Consider the following 12,525-nt stretch of genomic DNA (forward strand, 5'->3'; position numbering starts at 1 on the left):
TGGATGATTTTTCTTTTGCAATACTGTAACATAATTTCAATATTATAAAAAGGATAGATTCTACCCATCATATAGTGGAGATGTTGAGTTGCACACAGGCACAACAAAAAAACTGCTGAATGAGCAAGGTATCAGCCAAAATGCCTTCTTTTGAATTAGACAACATATCCACACCTGTTTCCACACAAACACAACTCACACACACACATGACCACTGACTGTATCTGGCTGCTGAGGCCAGACTGTGACTCGAAATCTCCACTACATGGTGAGTAGCAATTTATCCTTTTCATAATATCATCATTATTCTATCTTGTATTTCCCATTGTAACATAATTTCCATTTTCATAATTACATAGTTTACTGCAGTATTTATCTGGAACCAAATCCCTATTTACAACAGAATAATAATCTACAATGTGAATCTGCCATGGAGTTTATGCAAAGGGGGTGGAGGTAATTCTCTCAATGGGAAATATGTAGTTCATCAGACAAAATAATTCATTTTTAATGAATCTCTTATGTACCTCCTTGGATATTTTTGTGTTAGAGAGGTCTGAAAAGCAGCCCATCCAACCTCTGAAGCAAAATGAGGAGCTGTTTGATCAAGAAGCAGTGGCATTATCAAAATTAATCTAATGGAAATAACAGCGGGAGGGACTTAGCGATATATTGATCACATATTCCACACTCAAAGATGGCTCCTCTTATTGCCTTGTATGTAGCAGTTGGCCAGTTAGAACTTGCCTAAAGACTAATCTGTAATGGTGTTTACATTCTTAATAATCACTTTCCTGGCCATAATGAAACAGAATGCATTGCTAAATTATATTTTGTTCCACAATACAGGTAGATAGAGGTGTCACTGACCCTTGCTTCATAACCTCCCAAAAATTCTCTACAATTCCGTCAGACTGTTCACATACTATCAGAACACAATTATGCCAATGATACTGTGCTCTTCAAGAACTGTCACAATCAATTTTATATTGTTAGGAATCTTAGAAACATACCCAATGTTACAATGTACAGAAGGTGAAAATACACCATAACAGAAAACAAGAAATTGTGTTCATTGTGAAGCTAAAACACACTCACCACCAGCTCACAGTCGGTGGACAGACTTGACTTAGTGTGCCTCAGTCAAATATGTTGCTCTTATGGAAGGCAGGAAACTGACGCAGTGGTTGCACACAACCAGTGCGATGAACAAAGGGGTGGTGTCCCGTTTGGCTAGTTATTTGGGATCTGATGAGAGTGATGAAACTAAGCTAGCTGGCATGCCATTGTACTTCCTTTCATCCCGTATGGTTTGGAAATGTGGTTAACACAAGTAAGCAGGATACCCTCAGTTTGAGCACCAGTCCAGCATACATTTCACTCGTCATTGCTGATTCTGCATAAAGTCCCGAAGCAGCTGATACCATCAGTTCCTTCTCTTCTTTCCTGTCCTCCCCCTCCCCCCCCCCCTAAATTTATATTAAATGAGAAAACTGAAAAATACACGGAAGAATGGAGACACCTCAACTGGATGGATGAAGAAAGAATTCCATTTGTTGTAAACAGGTACAGGCCATCAGTTAATTACATGAAGTTGGAACAGCCATATTGCCTAAGCCTTGAAGAGGAAGAAAAATAAATACTTCTTACAATCTCATAAATTTATTAGAACAAGAACTCCCAAATTATGTTCACAAGGTGACCCTCACAAGTACTTCAGGAACTCACACACTAATTCACAGACGACGCAAACACTGTTACGCAGACAATATTTCTAGCTTTCCACAGCGTAATGAATAATCTTTTAAATTTCTGACCTGTGGTTTCTTGGCTCACTCTGAGGATGGATGAAAGAAATGGAATTCACACCACTACATGTCTGAAATTAAATGGATCATACGTTTAATAACCCATCATACATCTGTAGCGCTGTCAGAACAGAGATGGACAAGTTACTCAGCGAGCGTGTCTTGTACTACCTTAAGATCAATTAGGCACTCTGATACCGGAAAAAGGTTTTGCTGCCTAATTGTAGGATATGGGTGGTCAGGAGAATGTGCTACTAGGAAATCTACTTTGTGGCCGATTATGGAGTAAAATGAGTGTAAATCCAAGTTGTGTTACATGCTAAACGACGAGGCTGTCAGACTGCTGCGAAGTGGAGATAAAAATTTCTGCAGTAACAAGCGTGATGGTAAAAGATTAAGAATATACAGATGGTTGTAATAACTCTGAATATTATTTTCAGTTTCATTTGTAAGACTGTTGACTTAACTTTGAAGCTGAAAAGTTCCAATTACATCAACAAGTCACTGAGTTACACATTTATAAATATTGCATTTATGTTTGTTTATATGTAGAATGAGTCATTGTTACAGTGCACTTCATTCATCATTCAAAAACATTAATAGTTATTTCATTTGTTTTATAAGTCACATAGTTTCATGTGTTATATTCAATTACTGACCACTGTCTGTGGCTGCCAAGACAAGTCAGGCCTTAGCAGCCAGATACAATGGTCTTGTGTGTAAGACCTGTGTTTGTATGAATGTGTGTGTTTATGTTGCCTATTTCAGAAGAAGGCCTTCTGGCCAAAAGCTTACATGTTTAGTAGTCTTGTTGTGCCTGTCTGCAACTCAGCATCTCCACTATATGGTGAGTAGCAGCCTGTCCCTTTTATAAGACTGTCCTTATTCCATTCTGGATTTACCATTTTTATTCAGTAATTGTAGTCAAAAAAGATGACAAGTCTAAAAACTGGCAAAAGAAATGGCTGCTGGTTGGGAAGGATGTAGTAGGTGCATGGGATAGGAACACATGAGAAAGCAGTAGCAGGTGTACGGGATAAGATTGTGTCTTGGGCACCAGCATCAGTTGTACTGTACAGAGTATAATAATGCTGTGTGATCAGCAGATTGAGAGGGGTGGCAGAACAGAGAAAGGTGAGGCTGTGGAGAAGATGGCATACGTGCAAAATGAATGAAGCCAGGATAATTATGGGAATGAAGGATATGTTCCTAGAACAACTATCTGTGTAATTTAGATAAGCTGGGATTGGGTGGGAAGATCCAGGCAGCACATGTTTTGAAGCAGGCACTAAAGTCCATCATGTTGTTGTCAGCAGCATGCTCTGCCACTCAGTTGTCAATTGTCCTATTAGCCACAGTTTGACAGTGGCCATTCATTTGGGTGAACAAGTGGTAGATAGGCACATCAACATAGAATGTTGTGCAGAAATTGCAGCAGTGTTGGTATATGGTATGATCGCTTTCACATGTAACCCTGCCTCTAATGGGATAGGATAAACCTGTGATGGACCTGGAGTATGTTGTGATGGGTGATCAGACAAATCTCTCACAGGAATACGACCCATGTGGGGAGGAGTTGGGAATGCATGTAACGTAAGGATGGACCAGGATATTGTGTAAATAGAGTGGGCGGCAGGATCCTCCCCCAAAGTAATTACACTGTTCCTCACAAGCAGCTTATAATTAAATTGCTCATCTATGGAGTGCTGCCTCAGTTATGCAACTGGATTCATAATATTCTGCCAGGAAGGTCACAGATTGTGGTAATTCATGGGAAGTCATCGAGTGAAACAAGTGTTATCCGGCATTCCCCAAGGATGTGTTACAGGCCCTCAGCTGTTCCTAATCCATATAGACAATTTGGGAGACCATATGGGCAGTCCTCTTAGATTGTTTGCAGATGATGCTGTCATATTTAGCATCTAGCAATATCATCAGAAGATCAATATGAATTACAAAATGATTTACACATTGCATTTCCATGGTGCAAAAAGTGGCAATTTACCCTGAACAGTAGACAGTGTGAGGTCCTCCACATAAGCACTAAAAATTTTCTGTTAAATTTTGATTACATGATAAATAATAAAAATTTGAAGATTGTCATTTCAGCTAAATATGTAGGAATTACAGTTATAAACAACTTAAATTGGAACTATCACATATCAAATGTTATGGGAAAGGCAAATGAAAGAGCAACTTATTTTAGCAGAATACTTAGGAGATCCAAGAAATCTACTAAGGAAACTTCCTACACTACAATTGTATGTCCATTTCTGGAGTACTGCTCCACAATGGAGTACATTGGAAAACTTCAGAGAAGGGCAGCCATTTTGCACAGTTGCAGGTTAGGGGAGAAAGTGTCATAGACATGATACATCAGTGGGGTGGCAATGATTAAATTATACCTATTTTTCATTACACCACAATCTTTTCATGAGATTTCAATCATCAACTATCCGCTCCAAATGCAAAAATATTTTGTTGACTCCCAGTGATATGTAAAGAAATGACCATAACAATAAAATAAGATAAATCAGAGCCCACATGCAAAGATTTAGGTGCGCATTATCCAAGAGTGGAATGGCCAAGAAATAGTCTGAAAGCACTCTGCCAAGCACTTAAATGTGAACTGCAGGGTAGTCACCTAGATGTAGAGTATTTCTTCACTTTCTGTGGACCCTATCACATAGGAGAACATTCAGGGATGCGTAGTAAGTGCACGTACACATTAATAAAGGAAACAAAAACCTTACACTAATATTAACAATAAATCATAACTATACTCCTCACATAAAATTTAACGTACTATCAACAGGGCATATGTTACATTAAAATGTTTTCCTTCTGTTGTTATTTAATTATTACATGACTTCATTTGTATTTGCAAAAAATAAAGTGTTACCTATGTAAGTCCTGTTTATATTGATCATTTCTGCTTGTCATATAATCAAAAGAAATCATAAATCCTTAAAGATAGATAACATAATAACACAATGCATGGAAGTTGCTATTTTGATGATGTTTGTTTTGTCAAAATCAACTGAGGTCATTAGTACCCATGTCATAGCCCTACAACACCAATAAGTAAAAGAAGGTAAAAGCAACAATACATTAATCCCAATTGACAGAAGGAAAGAGAGCTAAAAACAAGGACTTCCCCTTGGAGATCCATAAAATACGCTGCAGAGACAGCGGAGGTCCCAAACCAATGATTAAATGTCCTTCATCATACTGCTATGACATAAAAAGTAAAGCACAGTCAACAGACCATGCTTCATTTGCTAAAACAGCTGATAACTCAGATGGCAAACATAGTCTGGAATGTAAATGGTTAAAAAAAAAGGCATTTGGTCAGAAATGACAATGAGCACAAAGTGGTGGTGGATCACCACTCAACAAATGTGGAGGGCTGAAAAGGCAGTGCCTAATATGCAATCTAGCTAAAATGATCTCGTGATGAGAGGGCTGAGAGGAAGTTGGAAAAGCCGTTTGGGGAGGGTTAATGCCCCAAAGCTTGTTTCCATGAAGAGAAGACCAGTGGTGACGCCAAAGTGACACCAAATGCCGAAGAAAGATCACACTTAATCATCCAGAGGAAAGGAAGAGCTAGCAGGCTGAGGTAGGAGGACTGAAGCTTTGACAGTAGCATCAGCAGCCTCATTTCTCATCATACTGATGTGACCAGGAACCCGCAAGGACATCACAGTGGCTCCCTCAAGAGCAAGCAAGTGGAAGCATTCTTGGACTGTTGCACTAAGAGATGGACTGTGTACAGCACACAAAGGCACTGAGAGAATCGGAGCATATGACACTATTAAAATGTCTGTGTTGCTGACGAGTCTGCTGTAAAAAACGAGCAGTGTTCTGAAGCTGATACCAAAAATGGTCAGTGGCAATGATGAAGGCACACCTGACACCACAGTCAGTCTAAGAGCCATGTGTGTATGTGAAGGTGCTACTGCAAATTTGCGTATGAAGATCAAGAAACTTACAGCGATAGATCGAAATCTGGAGTAGTGTCCTAGGAAAGTGAATGAAGTCCAAGATGAACACGGGCCACCACAAGAAGCCAAGACAGTGGAGGGTTCATACCCATCAGGAATGTGGCAGATAGTGTGAAGCTAAGCTGCCAGAGCAGTAGCCAAAAGTGAACTCCAGAGGTTACAGAGAAGAAAGGTGAGCCCCATACTGGCAGTCAAGACAATCAACGAAAAAGAGGGCACAGGATGGGTGGCCAGGTATGACAGAAAAATGGCAGGCATATCCACTGAGGAGGACATTGCGCCAGTATGACAGTAGTAGTTCGGCAGCTTCTGCATAGTCTCCCAACTGCGCTAATGTGAAACGTACCAGTGGCCAAATGTTTTCCATGATGGTGGATTGTGTTAAAATGGCTTAAGATGGGAGGATGGGCAGATGAATAAACAAAACACACATAGTTTAGTTTTTAACAAACACAGAACTCCCTAGGAAGTACTGCTTAGGACACGTAGGAAACATGGGAGGACCAAGACAGTTTCCTGTTAAGCGCGAGCCCAAGGAATTTTGTAGCTTCTGTGAACAGAAGATCAACTGGCCCACGATGTAAAGACAGTGGAAGAAACCCACTGTGCCACCAGAAATTTGTACAAATGGTTTTGTCAGTGGAAAAGCGAAAGCCATTGTCAATGCTCCATGTACAAAGCCAATTGGGACATTGCTGAAGATGCCACTCAAGGAGATAAGTCCGTGGAGAACACCTATGGATCACAAAATCATTGACGAAAAGGGAGCCAGAGGTGCCTGACAGGAGACAGTCCATAATAGGGTTAATGGCTACAGCAAAGAAGACAACGCTCAGGTCAGAGCCTTGTGGTAGCCCTTCTCCTGAATAAAGGTGTCGAACAAGGCCGAAACCACAAGTGCCTTGAAAACTATAACTTTTTAAAATTCCTGTGGGAAATGGGGCAGGCAGCTTCAGAAGGCCCATGTGTATACATTATGGAGGTACCAATCCCCCAGGAGGTGACATAGGCTACCTCCAAATCAAAAAACAAGGCCGCAGTCTAGAATTTCTTCAGAAAACCATTCGTGGCATGGGTTGACAAAGTGACACAATGTTCAACTGCAGCATGGAATGCACTAAATCCATATTGTGCAGTGGTTAGGAGATTGCCAGAATCAAGCCACCATAACAACCAGTCATGAATCATATATTCCATCACCTTGCAAACACAGATGGTACGAGAAATGGGGCGGTAGTTAGAAGGATTATCCTTACCAGGCTTAGGTATCAGTACGACAGCATTTGGTAAATGTGTCATCTACCAAAATGTGACTGTACATATGAAGGACAAAGTGCTTGCCTACAAGAGAAAGGTGCTCAACATCTGAATGTGAAAATCATCCAGCCCTGAGGTGAAAGATCAGAATGAAGTGAGAGCATGGTCTAGCTCCCTCATAGTAAAGGCAGCATTGTACCATTCACAATGCCGAGAGAAGCCTACTCCACTCATTTCCAAGGTTGGAAGGTGAGGTAATAGTGGGCGAAGCTTGAAATCTCTGCAAAATAGTGGCCCAAGGTGTTGGAGATAGCAATAGGATCCCCAATGATATTATTTGCTATGATCAGGCTGAAATCGGGGAATGGCCAGCCGGTCAGCATGTTCATTGCCTGGGATTCTGACGTGACCTGGGGCCCAGACAAACGCCACTGAATGACCTGACCGTTCCAGGGCATAGATGGACTCCTGGATTGTCGCTACCAAAGGACGATGAGGGTAGCACTGGTCGATAGCTTGTAGGCTGCTCAAGGAGTCAGTACACAGAAGAAAAGACTTCCCAGGGCAAGAACGAATGTGCTCAAGAGCAGGATATGTAGCCACCAGCTCGGCAGTGAAAACATTGCAGCCATCGGACAAGGAATGCTGTTCAGTATGTCCTCCATGGACATACACAAAGCCAATGTGACCATCAGCCATCGAGCTGTCGGCTGTCAGTATAAACCAGTTCGTGGCCTCGATACATGTCAAGTATCAAGAGGAAGTGGCAGCAGAGAGCTGTGGGCTTAACTGAGTCCTCAGGGACACGTGAAAGGTCCAGGTGAAGCCGCGGTCTAGGTTTACACCATGGAGGTGTATGTGAATGGACCTCAAATATAGGTGGTGAAGGCAAGGACTCCAATTCAGACACAAACTGCAATTGGAAGCCCTGACCTGGGCCGCCGATGCGGGAGATGAACTGCCGGGGGTGACAAAAGGAGACGGTTATTTGGATGCGCAGGAGAACTACAAATGTGTGCAATGTAACTGGCCAGCAGTTGTGCATGCCTGACCTGCAACAGAGGGACTCTGGCCTCCACAAGGACGCTGGTCACCAGACTTGTCCTAAAAGCTCCTGTCGGTAGGAAAACGCCACAGTGGTGCACTAGGTTGAGCATAGTGCTCAGCAAAGTGCCCGGCAATCGCGTTTGCGTCGGTAGATAACACGCCATTTATGTTAACACAGGGAACACCTGTTGGGGGTCTAGTACCTGAAAACACATTGATCTTTGCCCAGACTTGGGAAGGTGATGTATGGCACCCAATGGTCGAGACATCTCTCACCCAACACTCCTGCTTTCATCATTTGATAAGTTGGCAACGTGGGCATGGAGCCATTTAAAGGCCATGATATGCTCCAGGGAAGGGTGCTGCAGTAGAGCTCGCCAACGTTCAATTGCTTCAGCTACTTCTGGCGACCACTAAGAGACAAGCTTTCGCCAGGGGCACCCTAAAGAGTGAGGTATCGTGTTTGCTGCCACAGAAACGATTGTTGTAGTCACCTGCTCAACCATCATATCGATGTTACTGTGTGGGGGAGATTCAATGGCGATAGCAGAGATGAAAGTTTCCCAGTCTGCATTGTTTAAAGCCCATGTGGGCAGGTGTCCGTGGGCTTGATGCTGGCAGTGACAGGACGATGTGGAAGTGGTCACTACCACACAGGTCATCAAGTGTTCTCCAGTGGATAGATGGGAGAAGTCCTGGGCTGCAAATTGATAAATCAATAGCCACACTGAAATGTGTGGTGGCCCCAGAATTTAAGAGGCAGAGGTCAAACTGAGACAGTAAAGTTGCGACATATCTGCCTCTGCCAGTAAGCACACTGTCATCCCAAAAGAGGTTATAGGTGTTCAAATCTCCCAAAAGTAGGAAAAGTTTAGTTTAGGGAGTTGGTAAATCAGCGCACTTAATACATTCAAGGATACTACACCATCTGGAGACAGTTAATTTCTGTGTTGTCCTTATTCTGACAGCCACAGCTTCCAGAGGGGTTTGAAGGGGCACAGGTTCACTACAGACTGAGTTTAGGACATAAATGCAAAATCCACCTGACACTCGATTATAGTCACTATGGTTCCTGTAGTATCCCTTATAGCCATGGAGGGCAGGGGTCTGCATTGCCGGGAACCAGGTTTCCTGGAGGGCAATGCAGAAAGCAGCTATGAAGCTTAACAGTTGCCGTAGCTCAGCCAGACGGTGGAAAAAATGGCCGCAATTCCGCTGAAGGATGACACCGTGGGACTGGGAAGGTATGGAACATTCAATGAGGCAGTTAAGTCATAAGGTCACCTACTGCAACCGACTTTTTCCCTGAGCAGTCTATATCCATTGTGTCTGCGGATCCAGCGAGATCTAGGTCTTCAGCGGGCACCAGAATCTCCACCTCATTCTCATGCACAGAGCTTGTGGGTAGTGGTGGTGTGGGTACCACCGCAATTCCCTTGGCCTTGGCGACCTTCATTTTGGATTTCTCTCGTTGCTCCTTGGGTTTCCCTGGCTGGGAGAACTTCACTGATTCAGTCTCCGGGACAGAGGATTAGCGCGAAGCCCTACGACCAGCAGCTTTTGGGCTCTTCAGCCACTGGTGGGTGTCATCTTTCCCACTAGCAGAAACCTGGGAAGGAAGTGACCCATGGGACCCTTCCTAGCAAGAGGAGCTGAAGACAACTTACACTTCTCCGGCTCAGAAGTGGTGACATATCCTTGAGGGTTGGGGACTGTGCTCCCAAAGTAGGTGGTGCGCGAGCAACAGGGAGGGAAGTGCTCCCCACCGTGAAGGGGTGTAGTCTTCTGGTTCTGAGAGGCGAAAGGAATGCGACGAGGAACTGAAGAGGCGACAACTGTTCTCATAGCAGCGGCGTAAGGCAAGGTCATAGCCACATGATGTAGGTGCTCAATTTTCCTCTTAGCCCTCAGTGTAGGTCAGTCAGTTCAGGGTCTTATATTTTCCTCTCTTTCTGTAAAATCCTGCAGTCTGGCGAACAAGGTGAATGATGTGCTTCATAGTTGACACAGATTGGAGATGGGGAACGTGGAGTATTGGGATGTGACAGATGTCCACAATCTCGACATGTGGTGCTGGAAGTACAGCAGGAAGATACATGGCTGAACTTCAAGCATTTAAAGATCCCGCCGGGAGAGGAATATATGGCTTGACATCACAGCGGTAGACCATCACTTTGACCTTCTGGAGCAATGTGTCACCCTCAAAGGCCAAGATGAAGGCACCAGTGGCAACCTGATTATCCCTCAGACCTTGATGGACGCGCCGGACGAAATCAACATCTCGCTGCTCTCAATTGGCCCACAGCTGCTCATCAGACTGCAAAAGAAGGTCCCTGTGCTTTATAATGTCCTGGTCTATATTTAAGCTCTTATGGGGTGTGATGGTGACAGAAACATCCCCCAACTTGTCACAAGCGAGTAATGGCCGAGACTGGGCACTGTTTTTATCGAGGCTGACCCAGAGCGCATTTTGGACTAACCCTCCACCTCCTAATGCTCCACAAAAACTGAGGCTTCATGGTCATGAAAGGTTCCCCATCAACTCTCGTACATACGAGGTACCAGGGCGAATAATCTTCACTGCCATCCTTAGCCTGACGTTCTTCCCATGGTGTGGCCAGGGAGGGGAACAATTTGGGGTCATATTTCCTACCACTGAAGTTAGACTTTGCCCGCTTAGAGACTCCTGGTGGCAGAACCCCAGCAACAGATGACATACTACCCCTTCAGGGCGTGTCATCCGCCCTGATGTCACCCACTCCGACCAGGGGCCATCCCCATGGGTGCCACCCAGCCTTACCAAGGGCCACTTGGCAGGATGGCCATTGCCTGGAGTCCCAATGCCCCAGGGAGATGGGCATCTAGTCAGTGGCATATGTGGGGAGTTAACAGCGCAGGCATCAGCAGAGCAGTCCCTGTGTTGTCAGGGGGCTACAACCAACAGGGTACATAGCGGCCCCATCACAGCAGACTGGCTACCATGCTGGATATGAGGTGCTAAGAAGTCCATGATCACCGTCGGCACAGAAAGCAACACTGCATAGTGCACGGTGGAAAACGCAACCAGGAAGATGTCCTCGCCCAGGAGATAGAGAATGGGCGGGACTGCAATACGTCAACGAGAATGTGGGCTAAAGATCTCAATGCACGGACACGATGAACCATGTAAGGCGCCCTTCCCCAATTGGCTCGCTCTTCGAGAAAATTTAGAAAGATGGAGATCAAACCCAACACCGGACCATCACATGAAGGCCGAAACATGAGAGACTCCTTTTAGTCGCATCTTTCGACAGGCAGGAATACCTTGGGCCTATTCTAACCCCTGACCCACAGGGGGGCATTGGATTCATATAGCAGTGGTACAGTGACAACTAATAAAATGCAGCATTGCGTGGTGTGTTCAATGCCATAAAAATATTTCTTTTCGATGTTTCTAAGATGCTTATCACTCCAGCTCATGTGAGACCACATCTGTCCTACAAAACAATGGGCCTATTCAAATAAAGAATATTTAATTTTTCATTTTTCTTCAAAAAACTTGTTTGTGTAATGTTTTCTTAACTTCAACAATCTTTAACGATCTCTTATAAAATATCAATATTAAGAATTTATATTTGTAGTGAAAACCAGAAGTTTGCATGCAATATGTAATTAGAAACTAAAAGGTGTGAATTTTTCTTGAAAAGTGTTGGTTAAGTATGAGTTAATTAACATATATCTGTTGAATTTCATTTTTAAATGATATAGGTATTCAAATTGAGATTCGCAATGTCACCCCAAACCACGGGATTTTCATTCTACAATGCTGCCCGATCACACCACACATATAATTAGAATATGATCTTTTACTTATTACATAGTGTTTCTTGAAAAAATTTCAGAGCTGATTTTTGTCTGTAAGCTTGTGAGAAACATTAAGAACAACTTGTTTCTTGCAATGAACAATATTGCCTGTGCTTGTTTCACAATAAAGCAGGAAGCAGTGTCATCCATTTTCACAGAACTCACAGACTGCGAACGAGTTCAGGTGATTGGGTGTCACTTGTGTCATATATCTGTAAGTGAGATTTCCACACTCCTAAACAACCCTAGGCCCACTGTTTCCAAGATGGTAATGAAGTGGAAATGTGAAGGCACACATACAGCCCAAAAGTATGCAGGCCGACCTCGTCTGTTGACTGACAGCTGAAGAGTGTCGTAATGTGTAATAGGTTGACATCTATCAAGACCATCACACACAAATTTCAAACTGCATCAGGATCCACTGCAAGTACTATGACAGTTAGGTGAGTAGTGAGAAAACTTGGATTTCTTGGTCTAGCGGCTGCTCATAATCCACACATTACACCAGTAAATGCCAAACAACGCCTCGCTTGGTGTAAGGAGCCTAAACATTGGACAATTGAACA

The sequence above is a fragment of the Schistocerca gregaria genome, chromosome 4, assembly GCF_023897955.1.
Source record: "Schistocerca gregaria isolate iqSchGreg1 chromosome 4, iqSchGreg1.2, whole genome shotgun sequence".
NCBI lineage: Eukaryota > Metazoa > Arthropoda > Insecta > Orthoptera > Acrididae > Schistocerca > Schistocerca gregaria.